Source organism: Choloepus didactylus, chromosome 6 (assembly GCF_015220235.1).
Source record: "Choloepus didactylus isolate mChoDid1 chromosome 6, mChoDid1.pri, whole genome shotgun sequence".
Lineage (NCBI taxonomy): Eukaryota > Metazoa > Chordata > Mammalia > Pilosa > Megalonychidae > Choloepus > Choloepus didactylus.
Genome location: NC_051312.1, coordinates 111,132,308 through 111,156,320, shown reverse-complemented (window position 1 = coordinate 111,156,320; position 24,013 = coordinate 111,132,308).

Genomic DNA, 24,013 nt, shown 5'->3' with positions numbered 1-24,013 from the left:
TAAGATTATGTTTTTAAGATTACCATAGGGGATATTCAATAAATTCTATCAATGGTTATTTTTATACGCTATAAAAATCAGTCTTTTCAACTTTGTATTCAAGACTTTCAAAATTCCTTCTTTACAATCCTTCTTCCACTGTTCTGCTAACTGCATCATATTTCAGTTATTTCGTATTTGTCTTAATTTTTTGCCCAACTGGACTACAAGGTGCTAGAGTGTAGAAACCACCACCGACACCAAAACCCCAGCTCTTCTCCTTATTAGCTGTGTAACCCTAGAAAAGTAATTGAAAGTCTCTAAATCTCAGAGTCATTTTAAAATTGGGATCATAGTACCCACTTCATAGGGTTGCTATGGGGATTAAATGAAAGAATATCTATAGCAAACCTAGAAGATGCCTGGAATACAATATGAGCTAAACAAATGGATGTCTTCTCTCCCCACCACCTCTCTGGCTCTGAATCCCTTACAATACTTAGCATGTGCTGTCCCATGGTGGTGTCTCTATGCACACTTGCTGATTGCATAAATCTGCTCACAACTGGGGGAGTGATCTCAGGGGCTCCTGGAGTCAGTGACATAGGTAACAGGATATGGTTAGAAGCAAAGAGGCATCAGTAAAGAGACCAGGAGAAATAAAGCCTAGACCGTACAGATCATTTACAAAGCAAATCATCTGTGCATGGATCACTGGTTATTGACTCCATACAGCTCTCTAAGATTCTGATAAAAAGTTTAAGATATTAATGTGCATGCTCTTGCATGTGACTGTACAATGCATATATATGCATATAACTCCACATACCCAGAAAGGCACATATATCAATAAAAGAATCCAAACTCTGGTTTGGAAGTATAAAGCAGATATGTCTATGTACTTCCACTTTGCAATAACGAGTGTGCTAGTGGAACACAAATAAATAATGTTTTATTTATTTTGAAACTAATGAAGACATTTTAGATTTTCTTGAGGCAACAAGCACAGTAGAAAGAACACTGGTAGGAAGTTGTGAAACCCTTTTCTGTGTCCTTGCACTGTTACTAACTAGTAACCGTAATTTGTACAAGCTCCTCAATCTCTTTGGACCTTAGTTCCTTTAGGGTGTTCACTAACTGGTCTTTCGCTTCCAAAATTTTCACTATAGAACGTCCTCTCAAGCATGTATTGTGGATTAGAAAACCTGACCAATTTTATTGCTGATAGCAATAAATATCAAAGACTAATGTTATTTAGAGCAAGTACTTTGACCACAGTGCAATTAAGTCAGAAATTACTGATAAAAGATTACTAGGAAAACAACATACATTTGGAAAATAAAAAATACATAGGACAAAGTAGAAATAGAGAGGAAAAATTATAAAATATGTAGAATGAAACAATAATAAAAATATTATTGTTCAGGACTAATAAAATGTAGCTAAAGTGATTTGGAGGGAAGTAATTTGTAGACTTAAATGCATTCACTGTAGAAGAAAAAAGTTGAAAATTAGTGAGCTAAGCATTAAAATTAAGAATTAGAAAATGAAAATCAGAATAAATGCAGAGAAAATAGAAGAAAATAATATAAAGCATAAATGAAGAGAGGAGCTGCCACACAAAAATTCAGTCTTTTGAAAAGACTAATAAAATTGACAAATCATTGTTAAGGCTGCCCAATAAAAAAGAGGGAAGTGCATGATACAGGAGTCAAAACCAGAGGTTTTATAGAGATTTTAAAACATAAAAAAAAAAAGAAGAATTTTGTGTCCAAAATTTGAAAACTTAGATTAAAAAGAACAATTTCCTAGAAACTTGCTCAACAGAAATAAAAAACCTGAACCTGTAACCATTAGAAACATTGAATCAGTAGTTTAAAAAGAATCTTTCCACACAGATAAAAGTTCTGCTGGAAAAGTTCTGCCAAACATTAAAAGAAAAAAACAGTTAGAAACATGCACAGAGCACGGAAAAGAAGTAATACTCCCTTACCTAGTTTATGAGGCTAGCATAACCTTGAGAGTTAAATCCGATGACAACATGGAAAAAGAAAAATTATACACCAATCTCATTCATGCAATTAGTTCCAAGAACTCATGAAGAAAACACTGGCAAACTATGTATAGCAGTGTATAGCAAAACAATACATCAAAGATTAAGTCTAGTTTTTTCTATTAACACCTAGGGTGGGCTAACTGCTATAATAAATGCTAAAATGCATACTGGCTCACAAGATAAACACTTACTTTTTGCTCATGAAAAGCTCAAAATGAGTGCTTCACCTCCATAGAGGGAGAGACTCAGACTCCCCCAGCTTCCAGTTCTACCACCTTTAGTATGTGGCCTCCAAGGACCTGTACTCAGAGCCTCAAGCTAGTGGAAGAGGAAGGAGGAAGGCAGATTGTGACTGGGAGATGTTACAGGCCAGGCCTGGAAGGGGTACTTACCGCTCACTCACAGGCCACTGGCCATGGCTCAGTCACATGGCCACCTGGATGGACTTACAGCCTAGCTGTGGGCCCAAGGAGGACAGGAATGGGTGGGCGAATAGCTAGCCAGCAGCTGCCAAGTCCCACTAACACAAAATTATTTCTCACATTAGCTGGTAAAAGGAGAAAACCTATACCATCATCTCAACAGACAGAAAAAAAATCATGTAAGATTTATCATACATTCATGAAAAAAGAACTTTATCAAACTAGAAAGAAAATGTCTTGAGCAGATAAAGAGTAACTACAAAAATTAAATAGCAACATCCTACTTACTAGTGAAACGCTGAAGGCTTCCCTGTAAGAACAGGATCAAGATCAAGGTTCTCATTATCGCTATTTATACTCAATGCTGCATTGGACATCCTAGCCAATAAATAAAGGAAAAATAAATAAGATGTAAAGGAGTGGAAAGCAAGTGACAAAAATGTGTCTTTTGTTTTTTTCACATATGTTATGATTTGCTACCAATGGGAAGTAATTGAATTATGTCTTCATATAATATAATATTATTCAGCAATGAACATATTTGAGTAGTTACATGCATCCATATAGATAAGTCTCACAAACGTGAAGCTGAACTTAACAAGTTGGTCCCACAATAATACATTCAGTATGAGTCAACTTATAACAAGTTGAGGGATATTTTCCTGTGTGGTTTAAAAAAAAAGTCCTGCAATAGAGAAACACAATATTGATCATCATGGTTAACTCTGGAAAGGGAGAGTCTTGATTGGACCATAGAAGACTTAAGGGGGCCTTCAAATGATAAGTAGTAATAATGTCTTTTTTTACACTGCATGGTGAGGGTGTGGATGTTCATTTTTTTCTCTTTTTATAATTTGCTTTTTATACTTTGTTATATATAAATGTTCTTTTGTATGTATTAATATTTAATTTAAATATTTTCAAAATGCTCTTATTTTCCATGCCTATTAAATGCTCGAGATTTAAGAGAGGTTAGCTAGTCCCTGCCCCATAGTTTTACAACAGAAAAGAATATTCCTTTCAGTATATCTTCCTTGTAATTAGGAAATTCTTTTCCTTTCTGTTCTTGTTTTCACAAGGGATTAAATAAATGTCTTTTGAGGAAAACTAGGGATCATTCTAGATATCGCTTCTGCATTTTGAAACATTTTTGCTTTTTATTTAAATGATAAATCAGCAAAACTATTGTGTCTTTCTCAGAATTCAATGAAGGTAGTTTACAAAGAGAAGTATCGAGACTCAGCCATGGGAGCACAATAACCACCTACAAAATGCCTCATCATTTTTCAAGAGCTGTGGCACCATTAAGACAACTGTTGTTATAAATACTTTACTAAAGGGTCTCACGACAGAGAAAAGAAACGACTTGGACCAAATTAACAGCTCTTCAGGGAGAGTCAAGGTGGGGATTCAGTTTTCAGGATTCTAGTCCTGCATTCTTTTTCTTTTTTTTTTTTTTTTAACCACATTAAGTTTTACACGAAGGATAAATTCATCAGTGGTAAGAAAAATGTAGGCTACTGATGAGCCAAGAAGAAACATAGTTTTGGATGAGGAATATTTGCAAAGCCCAACCATATGTAATTATTGTTTCCTCCCCTCTTCTCCTCCTCCTCCTTCTCCTCTTCCTCTCCCTGCCCCTCTGGCACACACACAGGCACATATGTGCACACCCACACTTACCCAGAATAGCAGCATTTCCCTGTCCACATATCACTTTGGCATAGAGAAACAGAATGTAATTATGAAACATAGGTGATTGTTTCCTTTTCTAGAACTAAAAGGATTTGCTTAGCCAGGACTATGAGAGTCTGCATGATAAAACCCTTGCCTGCCTGTCTCCCAGGCATCACTTTTTAGGCCCTGCCTCCAGCACCCCAGCCAGCCTTTCTTTCCCAAACATGCAAGCTCCTTCTAGACGCAAGTCTACACCATGCTTTTTTTTTTTTTTTTTTTTTTTTTTTTGCTTTTAAACACTTTTCAATCTCATCTTTCCTTGGCTAGCATCTCCTATCCTTCAGATCTCAGCTTCAATATCATGTCCTCAGGGAAACTTCCTCCGGAACTCACCCTCTCACTCTAGCACCACCCACCAGCACTAGGCAAGGACTCCTGTCATGTACTTCACAGCACCCTGGCTTCTACTTCACAACACTTGCAACAGTTATAATTATTTAATTATTCATTTAATGTCTGCCTCTCTAACTAGATTGCTGGCTTCATGAGGACAACCAAATTGTCTCTTTAATTAACTTCTGTGTCCTTAGAGCTGAGTACAGAGCTTGATATATAGTAGATGCTCAGTATTAGTTGAATGAATGAATGAAATTGCCAGACAGAAGGGAGCATGAGAGCCAGAGTGCTTAATTTTTCTAATGTTGGCTGAGCCTTGATGTGGAAGAACCATCCCCAGAAATTGTTCAGTCCATGTTCCAGTTTGAGGCCAAGGACAAGAACCTTGTTTTGTCCTCCTGGGGCTCAGGGAGGGCAGCGCGTTTCCCACAAGATCCAGAATTCACAGACTCACTTCCCAGAGACCATGCTTATCCATCTGGGCAGAGAATTGACACAGATTCCTGACTCCTCTTTTCTTCCTCCTTTCCCCTCACAGCTCTGCCACTTCACAGATCCAGCCCTTCCCAACATGGTCTCATCATTCCTACCCTAGTCTCCTTCCAGATGAATGCTTTTCCTCTCTGTGGAAAAGTAATGTAATGTGACCCCCAGTTTCATCTTCTGTAAAAATAATAATATTACCAACTAATATCACAATATTGTCAAAAACATTACAGGACATCAAAGTGGGACTTTTAGTGTTGTCCCAGAGGGGCAGCTAGAAGCCATAGAAGAAAACAACTAAAAGGAGGGAAAAGGCAGACATGAAAGAGAACATATTGCTTACTTCATTTATATGAAACCTTTTAAAAAGACAAATATTAACTATAATGACAGGAAGCAGATCAGGGCCAGAAATAAGGGTAGGATGATTGACTGGCTGGGGTACAAGGGATATTTGGGGAGGGGGGAGAGGTGATTATGTTCTATATCTTGATTGTGGTGGTGGCTACACAGACATAAATTTTCAAATGTATACTTAAATGTACATTTAAAATGGGTGAACTTGATTGCATTATACCTCAGTTAAATTGGCTGAATAGAGAGAGGGCCTCTAACATCTGGAGCCAGTCACCTCCCTCTAGGGGTTCTAAGAAGAGGCAGAACTAGCCTAAGAAGAGCTAATCACTAGCACTGCCATCTTGTCATTTCCCTCCAGCCTAACACAAAGAGGACAGGGGTCTAGGATGAGGAAGAAAAGGGCAGGTCAGGCATGGGATGAACTCTGTGGCCTTATTTGCAATCAGTGGTGAGGGACAGGGAAGTGTAGAGAGGTGTCCTTCCCCCAGAGTCAAGGAAAGCGTTGAAGCTCCAACAGATTCGGTCATAGAAATGGGAGTGCCTATAAGAAGAGGAACATGGTACCTTGTTGCTCTGCCTGATGGATTCTTCTGAGATGCAGAATTTGTAGGCCCACCTGGTATTGCCACAGGAGCTAAGGGGCACAATGAGGAAGTCCTTGGCAGCATCTGACATATGTTGTTATTAAACCTGAAGTTATTTATTAAATAATTCCTGAAAAGTTTTCATATTTTTTATCTTGATCATGAATGTAAAACTTATTTATTCTTCCATTTATTCAGCAACTATTTATTGAGCACCTAGTATATCTGGGGAAATAAGATAGATGTAGTCCCCACCTCGTGGAGGGTTCTGTGTAGCAGGCCCAGGAGAACCCCTGCTCAACAGTTGCCAAGTGTCATCTGCTCACTTCTCACCTCTCAGACCCTTACCTTCCCTCTTCGATATAATTATTTCCAATTAAAGGAACATTTCGGAAACACAGACCTTTCCCCACATTGGAAAGAACACAGAATTTCAAATCAGATTTGACTTTGAGTGAGGGCTCTGAGTTCCTGTCCCAGCTCCATCTAATAGTAGCTGGATTACCAGCCTGTGAGCACATCCCTTCACCTCCACTCTGAGCCCCAGGGTTCCTGGGGAGAATAACTTTTCCACCTCACCAGGGGCTGTGAGCATTAAATGAGATAATGTATGTAAAGCACTTAAGCATCCCAGAAAAATGATACTTATTATTAGCATAATATGGGTCAATTTGAGCAAATCACAACCTCACTGAACTTTAGTGCCCTCACCTTTAAAACCAAGTTATTAATAACAGACTCATCTACCTTATAAGGTTGTTGTCAGGCCCATTGAGATAAGAGATGTGAAAGATATTTTATATATTATGAAGAACTATTCAACAATAAGCTATTGTTAGCCTCTCAATGATCCACTGAGCTGAAAGCTTTTTAAAAAGACTCAAAAGAAAAATGAAAAAGAGGGAAGACAGCTATGGTGTTGCCACTGCCTTTCTATGACATTTATAAGCAATCTGGAAACCATCCAACTCCACAAGCTAATTTGATTCTGCTTTGAACTGTGTAACTGCGGGTTGGCGCATTCTGGCTTGCCCAGTTCTTCCTCATCCCAGGTTCAATCAAGAGGACACCTGGTTTGGAATGAACTGAAGCCTCTCCACCCATGCTCTCTGCAACAGGGCCTCTGCTAGCTTTCTCTGGATCTCACCCTCCAAGGCTCCATCTCCTTCCAAGGGTTTCAAACACTCCAGTGGGAGAAACCTCAGCTTTCATGACAGGAGGCCAGAGTGTGAGCATTGTTCTACTGAATGTGGGAAATGGTCCCACCAGAGCAGTCTCCAGTGTCTGGCCCTGGGAATTGTCATGCTGTTGATTGCTTGAGGGAGATGCAGTTATCTGCCATGGTTAAGAGTCCTCCTTGGCAGTGCCTCTTCTCCAATGGTAATGTGTTTTAGGAGATAGGAGGAAGGACTCTGTCTGTGGTACATTCCTGAAAGCCTGGGGAAATGAGGCATCTAATGCTTATTTATCCAGCAACTGCCAAGACCTAACCCTACTGGTTCCCAGAAGAGCAGACCAGTCCTTCAGCCTCTCAGGTTCCAAGGTGATTGCAATACCACTTGCCTCATGGATCTTAAGATATAAATGTAATTAAGTATAACTGCTTAGAACAATGTCAGACACATAATAAGAGGTCACTATATGCAGGGTGACCATATAATTTACCATCTACTATAACTTATTAGGACACTATTGGGAGTGAAAGGAGCACTGACCAGACTGGATGTTGGGACAATAGGGATAATGAAGACTGCTGCTAGCAAACCAGGCTGACCGGCACAGCAAGGATACGATATCCTTACTAGTATGAGTTATGGGGTTGATATACAGACACCAGCAGCTGGGAATTGCTTGCCATTGGTGTACCTGGAACTGGCTCCCCAGGTCACCAGGGTCACTGAGCACTGTCTGATGCATGGGTGGGATGTCTCCTGCTGACCTTCCTGGCCCTGTAGAGGTAGTGGGAAGAACACTTCCCAAGTGTGGGCTCATTCTCTGGTTGCAAAGAAGTCATTCTGCAGCATTTGAATAGTGAATAAGTCACAAGCACCCCCAAGGCCTGAGGCCAAGGAAGACTAAGTCTCACAGGGTCTTTCTTTCCTCCATTGATTTTCCACAAGGACAGGCCCAAGAAAACCTTCCCCTCTTCCCAGTCCATTTGCCAACTGATTGGGGTGGAGATGAGAAATTAATGCAGTCTGATCCAAATAAGGAATCTTTCTGCATGCATTAAATCCAATTGAATTAGGAAGTTGATGTGGACAGTGAGTGAGAAACTCATCTTCATGTCCCCAAGACTACCTCCATTATGGTCATAGCCTCCAGTGAGCACTAAAACATTTGGTCTGGGCTCCTGCTCTCGTGATCTACTGTCCTTCACACCCACCACTTTCATTTGTTCATTTGTTTATTGAGTCATTCAGCAGGTAGATATTGAAGTTCTCCACTCCATGCTGTGTTCTAGGCACCAGGGATTTAGCAGGGAATAAGTCACAAAAGTCCTCACTCTATGAGGCTTATATTTTAGAGTTGCACTGTCCAATATGATAGATACTAGCTTATATTAAGTAAACTTAAATCCAATTAGAAGTTCAGTGCTCAATAGTCACATGTGGTTTGTGGCTACTGTATTGGATAGCACAGTTACAGAACATTTCTATCATCTCACAAAGTTCTATTAGACTGTACTATTCTAAAGAGGGGAGAACAGTAGAAAAGTAGTAAAGAAGTAAATGAACAAATGTAATATAAGTCACATGGTGATAAAAAATGCTTTGAAGAAATATTAACTGAAATAAAGGGTCTAGAGTTTCCCCTGGGGTAAGGGAGATGGGGGATATGGTGGTAGGAGAACACATTCCTGATAATCAGAGCTGATGGCCATTCTGGTTGATAAAATAGAAAAATATCTCCTTACCTACTGGTAAGCATGTGTTGCCTTAAGCCTCTGTACTGCTGCTCTCTCAACCACATTGACTGTCCTGGTCCTATTTGGGGACATCCCTATATTCCAGCTACTAAAAGATTAATTCCTGGCTCAGTCAGGAGCAACCAGGACCTGGCTGCTGCTCTAAGGCTCTGCCTGATTGGTCAGTTGTTATGCTGTTTAAAAATATTTTGAATATCACCCTTGCTAAGGTGTCACTTGTGCAGGATCTTAAAGGAAGTGCGGAGAGTAGCCATGGGAATAGCTGGAAAAAGTATTCCCAGCAAAGGAAATAGCATGTGCAAAGGCCCTGGAGATGGAACACATCTGCTATAATTCAGGAACAGCAAGGAAACCACTGTGCCTGAGCATGGAAAACAAAGCTTCAGAAAAGTGGTCGACAATGAGATCAGAGAGGTAAGGGAAGTTATAGACCATGTAGGGCCTTGTAGGCCATTTGTATCAGTTCTTTATTGCCACAATGAAGTTGCATAAAAAACAACCACAAAAGTCACTGACTTAATCAGTAAACATCTTCTACTGCTTATGAGTCTATGGTTCAGCTGGTTTATGATGGTGCGCTGGTTTGGATCTGTTATGTGCCCCATAAAAGGCCATGTTCTTTTAATCCAATCCTGTGGGGGCAGACCTATTGTGGGTGGGATCTTTTGATTAGATTGTTTCCATGGAGATGTGACCCTGTTCATTCAAGGTGGGTCTTAATTAGTTTACCGGAGTCCTTAAGGGAGCGCAGTGCCAACACAGACTGAGACGGTTAGAGAGAAAATATGCAGAGACATTTTGGAGACAGCTGTTGAAACCAGAAACAGAAGAGAAGGTAAGAGATGAAATCCAGAGTTTGCTCTGGAGAAGCTAAGAGAGGACCCACAGATGCTTAGAGAGAAATGCCCTGGTAGAAACAAGCAAGAATACAGAGGAGCTGAGAGAGAGAAGCTAAGGCAGATGCCCAGAGACATTTTGGAGAAAGCAATGGAAACCAGAAGCTAACCCTGGGAGAGAAGGTTCAGCAGGCTCTGGCCATGTGCCTTCCGAGTAACAGAGGAACCCTGGATGCCATCGGACTTTCTTCAGAGAAGGTATCATTCTATTGATGCCTTAACTGGGACATTTTCATGGCCTTAGAATTGTAAATTTGTGAAATAATAAACCCTCATTGTAAAAGCCAATCCATTTCTAAACAGATGGTCTGGGTCAGGCAGCTGATATCATCTGGACTTGTTTATCTATGGTCAAGCAGTGGCTAGGCTGAAAGCTGGCTGGTCTTGGGTAGTCTCATTCCTATGCCTGACGGTTGACTGGCTTAAAGTAATCATCTGGGACAAGGAGGTGATTAGGCCACATGTGTCTCACCGTCCAGCAGGCTGATCTGGGGAAACTTACAAGGCTCAGACGTGGCACATGGTCATTTACACTGCATTATTTAGGCAAAAGCAAGTTGCAGGACAAGATTCAAGGTATATTTGTTTCCTGAGGCTTCTGTAGCAAATTACCACAAACTCGAAATCAGTTTCAATGGGCCAAAACCAAGATGTCAGCAGGGCCATGCTCCTTCCAGAGGCTCTAGGAGAGAATCTGTTTTTTATTTTATTTTATTTTTTTTTGCCTCTTCTACCTTCTGGTGGCTGCCAGTATTCCTTGGCTTGTGGCTGCTTCACTCCAGTGTCTGCCTCTGTGTCTCTCTCCTGTGCAGTAAAATTTCCCTCTGCCTCCCTCTATTGAGGATACTTGGGATAGTGTTTAGGGCCCACTTGGACAATCCATGATAATCTCCCATCTCAAGATCCTTAATCACATTTTTGCCATTTAAAGTAATATTTATGCTTTTACCATATAAAATAATATTCACAGTTTCCAGGGATGAAGACAGGGATACCTTGGGGAGGTCATTATTCATCCTACCAAAAAAGGGATGGGGAAATAATTTCCGTCTCTTGATAGTATAACAAGAAATTGATTTAACAAATAATTATGATGACTGAATCATTATGTAGATGCCTTTTCCTTACTTCTAGTATATTGTAGAATAGCCAAAAGAAAATACCTGAAATTACTGAAACCCACTGAATTACAAATTGTAAAAACCTCATGATTGGCCCTGCCATGTACCCCCTTATCCTGTTTTACAACTTTGGAGTCATAATCACAAAGAAAACCCCCCTAATGTTAAAGAAAGAACTTGAGCCAGCCCAGAACTAACCATTGACTTGTTATTGAAATGGTTATTCTAGCTTAGTTCTAACTTAGATCCACTCTGACATTTGTAAATTGTGTCTCTTATACTTGTTATTGTAATAGTAACAACTCCATTTCCCTTGTTTGAATTCATCAACACCCTAAACTCCTTAGACTCAGGGAAACAGATTTGGAGGCCCTTTGGCCATATCTGAACTTCTGGCTAGGAGTTGCAATGAACTCTTTCTCCTTTTGAAACCCGGGTGTCATAAACTGGCTGTTATGCCCATATGGCAGAGGACCCTGCACTTGTGCAGTATAAATAGGAGGAGTGAAGTCAGGGAAGAATGGAGAATTGGGGCCATTGTGAAACTGGTTTACTACACTGTTGGAGAGACATTGACTTTTACTCTAACATGAGAAGCCAGTAAGGGTTTAAAGGGGAGGTGAGGTGTTCCATGTGTCAACTTGTGTTTTGAAGTGATCTCTCCCACAGCTGTGTTGATAATAGACTGTAGGGTACAAGGGCAGAGACAAGGAGAGCAGTTAGGAAGGGTTCCAAAAAACTAGGAGAGAGTTGATGGTGTCTGGGAAATGATGCCAGTGGGAGCATTGGCAAGAAGTGGAAAATTCTGGAGTAGGTTAAGGTTGAGCTGTTGGACTAGTGGATGTGAGAAAGAGAAGTGTCAAGGATGACTCCAAAGGTTTTGGCCTGAACAGCTGGGAAAATGGAGGTGCCGTCAACTGAAGTGGGGAAAGCTAGACACAAAGTAGTTTCTGAAGAAAGATTAGGAGTTCTGTTGGATACAGTGAGCTTGATATATCTATTAATTAGCAAAGTGGCAATGTCAGTTACACAGTTTAGATAGATTAGTCAGGATTTGGGGTTGAGAAATAACTGTGAGAGTTGTTAGCATATGGGTAGTTTTAAAGGCATGAGATTGAATGAGATCATCAAGGAAGTGAGTGCAGATAGAGAAAAAAGAGGAAAAAGAGTGATCCATGGAACCCTCCAACATGAAGAGAAGGAACCTTCAAAGAAGATTGAGAAGGGGCAGGAAATGAGGCAGAGGGAAATCCAGGAGAGGGTAGTGTTCTGAAATCCATGTATGAAAAGCATCTGAAGGAAGAGGGAGCAGATCCACTTTGTCAGCACCATATTCAACTTCCATCCAAGAAATTCTTGGGAGATGAGTGCTTTGGAGTGTTTCTCTGGAATGAAGAGATATCTTCCCTCAGTCTTTTGTATATGGATAGAAAAACAGGAAGCCTTAGTCTTTGCCTGAGGGTATCAGTGAAAAAAGGGAAGTTGAACTGTTACAGAGGAGGGTCCTTTAACTTCCAGTTGCTAGAAATCTCCAAAAAGCTGTCTCTGGCTCCCAGATCAGGAGGAAGGTCAGCCCTGTGACTGTGTAGGGGCACATGCTGCTCCACAGAAGGCCAAGGAAAGAGAAGCACCACTGTCTGGAATGTTATAGACAAGAAATGTTGAATAAGGAGTGAATGAGTGAAAGAACGAATGAATGAATGAAGAGTAACCATGGTCAGAAGTTACAGTTGGTAGAAGAGAAAATGAAAGCAAGCAGGCAAATTCCGAGGGCTGAGAAAGAAAAAAAAAAAAGGTGAATGACTTGAACTAAGAAGTTCCCTGTGAAATTTGCATTGATCTCGATCCCAGCCTCTTCTTCCTTTCCTATCTTCTAAACCTCTACCTCACCCTCAGTTCCAGCTCCCTACTACCCTCCCTCCCTCTACAGGAGTTCCAGGCTCTCCCTGACAGGTAGATGGACACTGGACATGGAGTAAAACAGCTCTACCAAGAATTAGCTGAATTAATATCTCTGTTTCGTAGTGTTGTTGTGAGGATTCAACAGATGAGGTTTATGAATGCCCCCTTTAAACTGGAAAGTGTTACTCACTAGAAAGAGTTTTATTTTTCAGAGAACTGGCAAAATACCCATTGTTAAATAGAGTCAGAAGAGAAGATAGTTCAAAGACAGCTTCTGGCCGAGGGAAATGTGGGAAGGTGGGACCGTAGACCTTTGAGAAATGTGGCAAAGCAGTAAGAGGAAAGGCAGCTGCAAGATGATGTCCAGAATTTGTATTAGGATAATGTGTTTGCTCCCCAATTTCTCAGTGAATTTGCTGCATTTGTGAGATTCTTGGCACAAGTGGGTTTAATTTCTCCTCCTGGAAACAGGTAGCTTTGAGGCAAATGATTTAGATGAGTAAAAGCCACACAGTCTCAGGAGTTGAGACATTGAGAAGCCTGAGGACAGAAGGTTAGGAGATGCAAATAATATGGCAGGGGCTTCTGGTGGTCTCTCACTGTGAGGTGAGATTCAGGACAAGGAGTGGGAAAATCTCTATGGGGAAGGCATCCTAGACAGGCATTTGTGTCAAGTTATTTCATGGATATAATAGATGCTATGGGAACTCAATTGATATGGCTGGAGTCTTCTAGAAAGGATTTATTGAAGAAACACTTTCCATCATTTTTTGCTTCTCTCCTACCTCCCTTAATCTGCTATCATCTTTTGATCTCCTCTACACTCTTAAGGATCGAGCCTGCAGGGTTGTCTCCTCAGCCCCTCAGTAGTTCTCTCTCACCATGTGTTAACTGGCTTTAACACTGCTGGGAAGGGCCCTCCCTGACCCAGTGCAGGCTGCACTGACTTGTGCATGAGCCTTTCCCCACCCCACTCCCATGCCAGACTATTCACCCTGTCAGACAAAAGGAAGATGCAGGCACTATGAGGATAACCCAGAACAATGTGTACCTTTTCCAACAAACACCATGCAGCTCAGGGCTCCCACTCTGCAGAGCATCCAATAACTTTTGCTGAACCATCCAAGCCCAAGGAAAAACCATCCACTGAGAAAGAACAAAGGCAGCCTAAGCCCAGGCCTGTACCCACCAGTCTGGAGAAGCAGGCAACAGCACCTCTGGGCAAACATGACCCTTGGAGGGCTGCCAAGCAAGCTGTCCTGAGCATGACAAGGCAAGGGAGGGGCCCAACTGGCCCCAGTCAATGAGAAATGGAGCCGCCCTAAAAAATAATAATGAATGAAAAAGCACAAATTCTTGCCCTTGAGCTGGTCTGGCACACAATCAGATTTAAATGATATATTCAGCAGGAAAAGTCCCTGAGTGGGATTTGGAATCTTTTGGGGCCAATCAGTCATCAGCAAGTCCAAACAACTTGCTGTTGGTTTTACCAACAGGCATTCCAAGAAAGGATTCTTGAACTTGACACCTGTACTTCTTCTGCAATGGTAAGTGCTGGAATGACTTTGAGGTACCCTGTTTGGGAGCAGTGGAATGGACTAAGTGAACCTTGGAGGTCATGTGGTTCCTGGTCAAATGGGTAGTGCTAACGAGCCTGTACCTGTGATAGAGACAGAATCTGTTGGCAAGAGAATGGGAGCAAAGGTCAGAGGAGAAGGGAGCAGGAGGAGGACACTCTCTCAGTCCTCAGATCTCCACTGAGCTTTCCTTGTGAGCAGAGCACAGTAGGGGAAGGGTAAAAAATAATGTCGCCATCCCCACCCTCAAGATGCTTGTCAGACTATATATGGAAAAGTGCTTGGAAAAATAAGCTTAAGGGGGTGAGAGATTATTATTGTTGTTGCTACCTTTGGTAACAAGGAAGTAGTATAGCCCTTGGGCCAACTCTGACCGATTGGTGGGGCTACCTAGAAGTCTGTATTGAGAAAGTCTGTTAATGGCCTGCTCGGGTTCAGCCTCAGCAAAAGTGAGCGCCTGGATCCGCTAGTATGGTCTGTCATGGATGAGAGGGAATGCAGTGTATTGGCTGACCTGAGTTCCAATGCATTTTATGAATTCCAGCCTTATTTTACAAATAAGAACATTGGGTTCCAGGAAGTAGAAGTTGAACAGAAACAGCAGTAAACTGTCACTGGCTGGGAAGGCATAAGAGGCCACAGGAAAAGCACTGTACAAACGTGTATGGGGATCTCACTGGAATTTCTGCTTAACTCTCCTTCCCTTCTCTTTCCCGGGGCATGTAACGTCATGGTGAAGAATGGCAGGGAAGTGGCAAAGCTCTCCCACTGTTCCACCCTAGGTGGAACGCTGAAGGAATATTACTGAATTCTTAAGTAGTGAAGTGTCATAGGCCACAGTTTATGATTAAGTAAGAATTATTGCACACATTTCATTCTGCATGATAATATAGTTAGTCGTATGTCAGTCTCTCTTTATGAAACTGAAGGTTCCATGAAGATAAGGTTTCATCTCTGCATTTCCAAGCACCTAATAGAATGCATAAATAGTAAGTATCCGGTGAATGTTTATTGAATGGATAAACCAGTGAATGAATGATTTAATTTCTTTTTTGGGGAAATCCAGAGAGATTTAGGAGCCTATCTTCCAGCTGGAGGAGAGAACAAAAATCCATTTGTAGTAATAAGCCTTATTTAAGCATGGTAGACTTGGCACTGCCCATTTGGCAATTCCAGTCAGGGAGTAAATAGTGATATTACCTTATATTTATTGGGAAATTACTGTGTGTGTGTGTGTGTGTGTGTGTGTGTGTGTGTGTATTTTGAGAACAAATAAATCAGGACAGATGAACTATTTTAGCAACTCTAAAATCTCAGTAGTTCAAGCCACAATCCTACACAGGTTGGACTAAAACTCCTGAGGATACTTAGCCATTTGGCACCAGAACACGTATTACCTATCTACTCCCCATTGTATTCCCATATGGTAGATATTATTAGCTCTATTTTATCAGTGGGGAAACTAAGATTAGATGGGTTATGTAACTTGGCCAATATCACACAGCTAACTAGAGGCACATTTGAACACTGTTGAAACTATACTATACCTTGCTCTTTGGCCTGGAACTTTGGCAAACTTTTTCCTGAAATTTAAACACACAAAAACAGCAAAAAAGCCTACCAAAGGCAACAATCCACTTTCCCATGGTGCATCCCAAAGTGTTTGGCATCCCTAAGGTCAATGACTTCAATATTGAGGTCACCAAGGTCACACAGACCCCGTACTCTGCAGGCCTGATTACCTCTGCAAAGTAGGAAACTCAAGAACATTCAGCAGACTCTGGCCTTATTAATTATAATTACATTGGCACATCAATTCATGAAGAAGTTTTTCCAGCCAAAAACATCCAGGAAATGAAGAATCAGATAAATAACGAGGCTGAGGCAAGGCTGGGGAAAAACTCCAGACTCAACCAGGGGGTGGTCTCTCTGGGCCAACAGCATTATTCATTGCTGGGTCATGGGGTGGAGACGTGGAAGCAGCAGCCGGAGCAGGCTTTGTCCGCTGGGCCCTCTGCTCACCTCCCCACCCTCACCCCTACCCTGACCTGGCCACTCTTTCCCCAGAGCTATTAGCTCATGAATTTTCTCCTTCTTCCCTCCTCTGGCACACAGGTACCATCAGACATCATGTACTGGTCCCTGAGGGGAGGAAACAAGAAATGGGGTTCATTAAAATTGCCGCCCTGTATGGAAAGAATTCATAATAATTAATAATAATAATGAAACCTCAGGACTTGGGCAAATTGGGCAGATGAAAGCACAATGTGATAGTAGATGACGAGTATTTGGGGCTTTTGCTTTTTTTAGTATCTTTAATTACGCAACCTGCACTGGTCATTGGGAGCACACTACAGAGTTCTGAACCTGTGGGATGCCAGGTCACTGTTTTCCGTAGCCAGTCCCAGGCTGGATTTCTTTCTCATGACTATAGCTTCAAATCTTCCTTGCTAAGGAACCCTTTGTCCTCATTATATACTCTCTCAGGCCAAACTTCAAAGATTTTCTACAAAGATGTGAATAGTCCTTCCTGTTGGAAACTTTGAGAGCATCGATGTCTATACCCAGTGAGGCACCTGGGAGCAGACTAGTTAAATGCCTGACCTGAGGTCACACTGCCAGTTAGTGGGGGGAACCAGGATATCCAGATCTTTAGCCTTCAAAATCAGGGTTTCATGCAACTCCAGGTACATGAAATGGTTACGGATTCTACTCTATCCTTCAGAATAAACAGGTCCTACAAGATGTCTTGTTCAAGGATCCACAGTGCTTCTTGCTAGATGCCTGAGAAACTAGTGGTATCTCAAGAGCTGAGCTTAACTGGTAGTGTCTCTTTGGAGCTAAGCTGGACTATAGTACTCTTCTCCCTTCCTGGCAAGCTCTTCCAGGAATTTGGGTTTTATAATTTCTCACTTCTCTCAATCTGAGTTGAGGTTATTTGCCACCCACCTAAGGAGACTGTCTTATGTCCTAATCCCCACAGCAGAGAACTCAGCTCACACTCCTCTGTGCTCTTCCTCACTCCATGCCAGGGATCTATGATTCTTATGTTTACTGGCCCCCCCATGGCCTTTTTCCATTTTAGTCTCTCCAGATGGAGACATAAAATCATCCTTTATCCACAGACTTAAAAATATTCAAAATAAAAATATGGTCACAGATGATTCCATTGGGTCTTGCTTAAGCCGACCACTGCCAACCTTTCTATCCCCTTTCCCCTCTATCCAGTCCTGCTCTCACATGCTCTCACACTAGCCTCTTTTCAGTTCTTAGGAAACACCAAGTTCTCTCCTGTCTAACGGTCTTTCACAAGACATTTCCTGGTAGAATCTCACCCCAGAACCACTCTCCCACTCCCACCCCTGCTTCCTGCTAATGGCAGACTTCTACTTAACCTTCAGGACTCAGCCTATGTGTACTTCTTCTAGGAAACCTTCTTTGACACACACACCCCCAACTAGGTTAGGTCCCCCAACTAAATGTTCTCAGGTAACCATGCATTTTTCTTTTAAAGCCCTTATCATAAAGGTGATTATACAATTATTTTTACAAATTCAACTTATTGTCTATGTCCTCCAACAGACTATACCTAAACTCTACGTGCAACAAGCAGAAGAGACTGATGTTGTGCACACACATTCTAGGTACAACTTTCAGGACACTTAGCTTCTACTGCTTGTCATGTAATTGTTTGCATAGATATGGAAGCACCTGCCAGGAGTATAAAGCCTATTGTAGCAGAAACCCCTACAGTGATGGACTTAGAAATATTCATGAATCAATGAATGGTTGGATGTAGGTCAACAGATCCCTCATACAAACTTGAGGGGTGAGGGAGATATGTTAGCTTGCTAGTGAACTGTTGACAACAAATATAAAACATTGCCAGTGTGAAGGTGTAAAACTACCCATTCTTTCTCTTTATCACTTCTGTCTCTTTGTTTCTCCTTCTCTCCAGGAGCCTCTGTATTAGTTTTCTATGCTGCATAACAATTTACCACATATTTAGTAGCTTAAAAGAGCACCTGTTTATTGTTGTACAGTTTCTGTGGGCCAGGAGTTCAGGCATAGCTTGGTTGGGTTCTCAGCTCAGGGTCTCAGAAGGTGGAAATTAAGGCATTGGCCAGGGCTGGGTTCTCATCAGAGGCTTGACTGGGGAAAGATCTGCATCCAAGCTCCTTCAGGTTGTTGGCTCTATTTCCTTGTGGCTGTAGGTTTCATGGCAGCTTACTTCTTCAAAGTCAGTAATGAAGTCAGAGAGAGGCTCTAGAAAGATGGGTACTTCACTCTTCTGTCATCATGTACCGATCATCATGTCCATCCCACCACCTTTGCTATGTTCCTTTGGTTCAAAGGAAGTCACAGGTCCTGCCAACACTCAGGAGGAGGGTATTATACAAAGGCATCAATATCTGAAGGTGGGAATCATGAGGCTACTTTGGAGTCTTTCCACCACAGATTCCTAAAAGCCATATATATTTCTTAATACCGTATTAAAACCATAACTTCCACAGAGGTTTTTAAGGTGGCACCCCACTCCAAAACTGAACTGAAGACCAAGGGTCATTCAGTAAGAAGAATTATGTATATCTGTGTTTGCCTTTGAATGTTCGCTTATGTTTTGAGGTGCTGTAACAGTGCAAGCAAAGGGAGAGAGGAGAGTCATTTAAATCTAAAGGAAGAAAGGAGAAGGAGCTTGCTCAGGGAGGTAAAGAGCCCCTGCTGGAAAGATAGAGGAAGAGGATATCTATCTGCAAAAGAATGAAGATGTACCCCTACCTCACACCATATATAAAAATCAACTCCAAATGGATCAAAGACCTTAATATAAGAGCCAGAACTATCAAACTCCTAGAAGAAAATGTAGGAAAGCATCTTCAGGTACTTGAATTAGGCAATGGTTTCTTAGACTTTACACCTGATGCACAAGCAACAAAAGAAAAAATAGATAAATGGTACCTCATCAAAATTAAAACCTTTTGTTCCTTAGAGGACTTTATCATGAAAGTAAAATTAACCTACACAATGGGAGAAAATATTTGGAAACCCCACATCTGATAAAGGATTAATATCCAGAATATATAAAGAAATCCTTCAACATAACAACAAACAGACAACCCAATTTAAAAATGGGCAAAAGACTTGAATAGACCTCTCTCCAAAAAAGATATACAAATGGCCAGAAAGCACATGAAAAGATGCTCAACATCATTAGCCATCAGGGAAATGCAAATCAAAACCATAATGAGATGCTATTTCACACCCATTAGAATGGCTGCTATTAAAAAATGGTAAATAACAAGTGTTGGAGAGGATGTGGAAAAACAGGAACATTCATTCATTGTTGGTGGCAATGTAAAATGGTGTCGCTGCTGTGGAAGACAGTTTAGTGGTTCCTCAGAAAGCTAAGTATGGAACTAACCACATGACCCAGCAATCCCACTACTAGGTATATACCCAAAAGAATTGAAAGCAGGGATGCAGATAGATAATTGCACACCAGTATTCATAGAAGCATTATTCACAATTGCCAAAAGATGGAAGCAATTCAAGTGTTCATCAAACCAATGAATAGATAAATAAAATGTGGTATATACATACAATGGAATATTATTCAGCTGTAAAAAGGAACGAAGTCCTCATACATATGACCACATGATGAACCTTAAAGACATCATGTTGAGTGAAATAAGCCAGATGCAAAGGGAAAATATTGTATGATCTCACTGATACGAAACAATTAGAATAAGCAGCCATGTAGAATCAGAATCTAGAATATAGGTTACCAGGGGACAGCATGGGAATAGGGATGGGGAAGTTAAAGCTTAAAATGTACAGCGTTCTTATTTGGAATCATAGAAATATTTTGGTAATGGTTGGTGGTGATGGTAGCACAACATTGTGAATGCAATTAACAGCACTGAAATCTATCTGAATATGATTAAAAGGGGAAATATTAGATTGTATATATTGTAACAGAATAAAAATTTTTTAAAAATCCATGGAACTACAATAACAGTGAACCTTAAGTTAAACCATGGACTTTAACTAATAGTACAATTATAAAAATGTGCTGTCATCAGTTGTAACAAACATTCTACACCAATTCAAGGTTTTAGTAGTGGGGTAGTATATGGGAATCCTATATTTTATGCATGATTGTTTTGTAAACCCACAACCTCTCTAATAAAGAAAAAGAGAGAGAGCAAACAAAACAAAGAAATGCCTGTAACCTATTTTAAGAGAAAAAAAAAGCTTTCAAGCACTTTAGAGGTATCTATTTTTACATAGAAGGGATAAATGAAGTATTAGTGGAGCCAGCTGCCACTAGGCAAGTGCTTCTGTGTTCTCATTGCAAAATTCGTCTTAACCCCAGTACTTAGGAAGCCCCTTCTCTGACTGATGGAGCTTCCATTGAATAAGGTGACTTCAAAGTACATAGTGCAGTATCTCATCTGAAAAATCGGTAAATGAATCTGATGACACTCAGGAAGACTAAAATAATAGTAGGAACAACTCCCACTCAACTGGGCCCTTGTCATTCTGGTTTACCTCTAAGGAACATGGTAGTTTTCCCTGGTGTGATGGGAAGCATCAGGGAAAAGAGCCGCAAGTCTGGGTTTAAGTGTCCCTTTCCTCTGTCACTTACTATCTGGGTGACTTGTAGCAATTAACTAGCCCTCTCTGGCCTTCAGTTGCTCTTTAGATCTGTTCTTCCATGCTGACAAGCAGATTATGAAAATCAAATGAGATAATGGGTAAGCTAGCTCGTTGTGAGCTGTAAAGAGATATGCAGATGTTTGTTCTATATTTTAAAGTCTCCCATCAGTCATATTATGATTTACTTAGCATAGGCCACTTCACACAAGCTAGTACAATTCACAATTTGATTGAATTGTGTTAACACACCGAATATATGATTTTAAAAGAAATCCTTTACACCAGCAGTAGACGTATCTGCTTTTAGGATCCTTATGTAGACACACTGTGAAGCAGTCTGGTATAATGGTTAATAGCATACCATTCAAGGCAGCTAGACCTGGATTTAAATCACAAGTTTAATAATTTACTAGTTAGGACTTTGGGAAAGTTACTTTTGCTCTCTTAGCTTCAATTTCCTAATTTGTAAAGCATATTAAATATGAACAATAATAATGCCTATAATAATGGGAGAGAACCAGAAAATTGAAAACCACTCTAAGTATTTAAACCAGAGACTTTAACCAAGGAATTAATTATACGACTATTTGGGTATAATGTGGACAATAAGTTCAAACCATCTCTTCGGGTTATTTTATGAATTAAATTAGATAGTCCACGTCCAGTGCTGGCAGCATAGGTGGTGGTCCTGAAAAGCTAGTCTCCATTTCCTTTCTTTCCCTCCTATAGCTGACCACAGGCCTAGTGCAGGGTGAAAGGCCAGAGAGCAAATATTTCAGGCTTTGCAGGCCACATTCATTCTATGTCACATATTCTTCTCTGTATTTTGAGGGTTTTTCTGTTTGTTTGTTTGGGTTTTACAACCCTTTAGAAATGTAAAAATCATTCTCAGCTCATGGGTCCTCCAAGAACAGGCCATCGGGCCATATTTGACCCATTGGCTGCAGTTTGCCAAATTTTGTTACAAGACATTGACTGAAGGGACCACAGAGACTTGCTTTGCTTTCGACTGAAGCTGCCCCTTACTGCTTCCTTTCTCCTTCTATTATCTTCTTCTTTTTTGTTTTTTCCTTTCATTTTATCCATTTTGTTTCAGTGTAGGAGTTAAGAATCCAGTGTGAAATCAGACAAACATAGGTTCAAATCCCAGTCCCAGCACCAACTGGTTGACCTTCTGTCGGTAAGTTGCCTAACTTCTCTGAGCCACAGTTCCTGCACCTTTACATGATCCTAAAAAACCCTCTCCTAGGGTTGTTAGGGGGTGAGGGTACGGCACTGGGCGAGAGCCTGCACATGCAGTGGATGCTGGAGCCAGCTCCTACAGGATCCTGAGAACCAATTATTAAATTTTGCAAACCAGCTATTAAACCCAATGAAAATGCTAAAAATGAGCTCTCTCCCACCCCCCAAATTAGTTGTTAAACATTTACCAGCACACCACTGTATGGTAAGTATCCAATAAAAGGTAGATATCTGTAGTTGTCTATATTTTCTCATTCCTCTTGCCTCCTTGGCTCTTGCTGTTTCGTTTCACACTGCAAGGAGTTAATGATATACCAGGAGTAAACTATGAAAATGTGTCAGGAAAATCTCAACAATAAGAGCACCACAATTCGCACATCCACTTACCCACAGTTGTGTTTTTCAGGCTCTAGTTTGTTACCCACTCAGTTAACACCAGTTATGTTGAAGATCATTTGGTTTTCACAAGGGGGAGATTGAGGATTTCCTGTCAGTGCTAATAGAGGAAAGGGTGGATTCCTCTGTGATTTTCCAAAATGCTAAGTGCAACAAGAGGCCTCCAACCAGGTGAGAGCAGATGGCATTTCTGAAGATGCCTGTAAAGTTGATAGGCTCTGTTAATAAACCTGAGAGGGAGAAAGCAGTGGTGAAATGGAAACACTCACCTAAGCTGAATGGATGTTTCAAACTGGAAATCTCATGGGAGCTTTTCTTTTGCCTGAGAATAGAGCATTAAAATTTTGTTTTTTGTGGTTGAATAAAATATTCTTCTTTTTCTTGACTTACAATCTTTTGGGTTTGGTAGTTGACCTAGAAGATGAAGATGCAAGATTTAAGTTCTTTTAGGAAAATCCTTTGTTTTGTTTTGTTTTTATTCATTTTAACAAAATATTGATCTATCAGTGATTGACTTCCAGCAACAGAGACCAGAAAGGAAAGTGGTTTAGCAGAAATAAAATTTTATTTCATGATCACATAAAAGAAGTCTATATTAGGCAGTGTAGTGCTAACATGACCACTTCTGTTTATATTTTCCTTTAATCTTAGCACAGGGCTTTCATTCTCAAAGCTTTCTCATGGTCCAACATGACTACCAATACTCTATTTACCACACCCTCATTCCAGGCACAAAGGAGGCAAGAGGGAAGGAAGAGCTGTCCATATACCTCTTCAGGGACTTCCTAGAATACCACCCTCCCCAACGTCTTCTGCCTGATCCCATTGACCATCCCTAGCTGAAAGGGAGGCTGGGGAGCACAGCTTTGAAGCTGAGCACATTACCACCCAAAATAAAGTGATGGCTCAGTCACCTACCTAAAGGGAGAACAGCTATTGGGTACGTAACCAGTAGTATCTGCCATAAGTGACTTCTTTATTCAAATGTCTCTGTATGGAGGGGAGTGTGTGTGTGTGTGTGTTTGGAGAATATATGTCAGAATAAGAAAGAGATTAAGACATTCCCTAATCTCAGAGAATGTGCAGTCTAGTCAACAAAACTCAAACCCAAATACACACATACACACACATACACACAATCATGCATGCACATTAGGTGAAGTAAGTAAATTACTTAAATAAGTAAAAACAAGGAGTCATGGAAACACTATTAATTCATGCTGCCAGTATGCCAGGGCATATTAAGCTCCAATTTCTCTGTTTGGTTTCTCCCTGTATGGTTTAGAGTGTGTATTTGTGAAAGCACTCATGTTTTCTGCAAAATGGAAGAGGA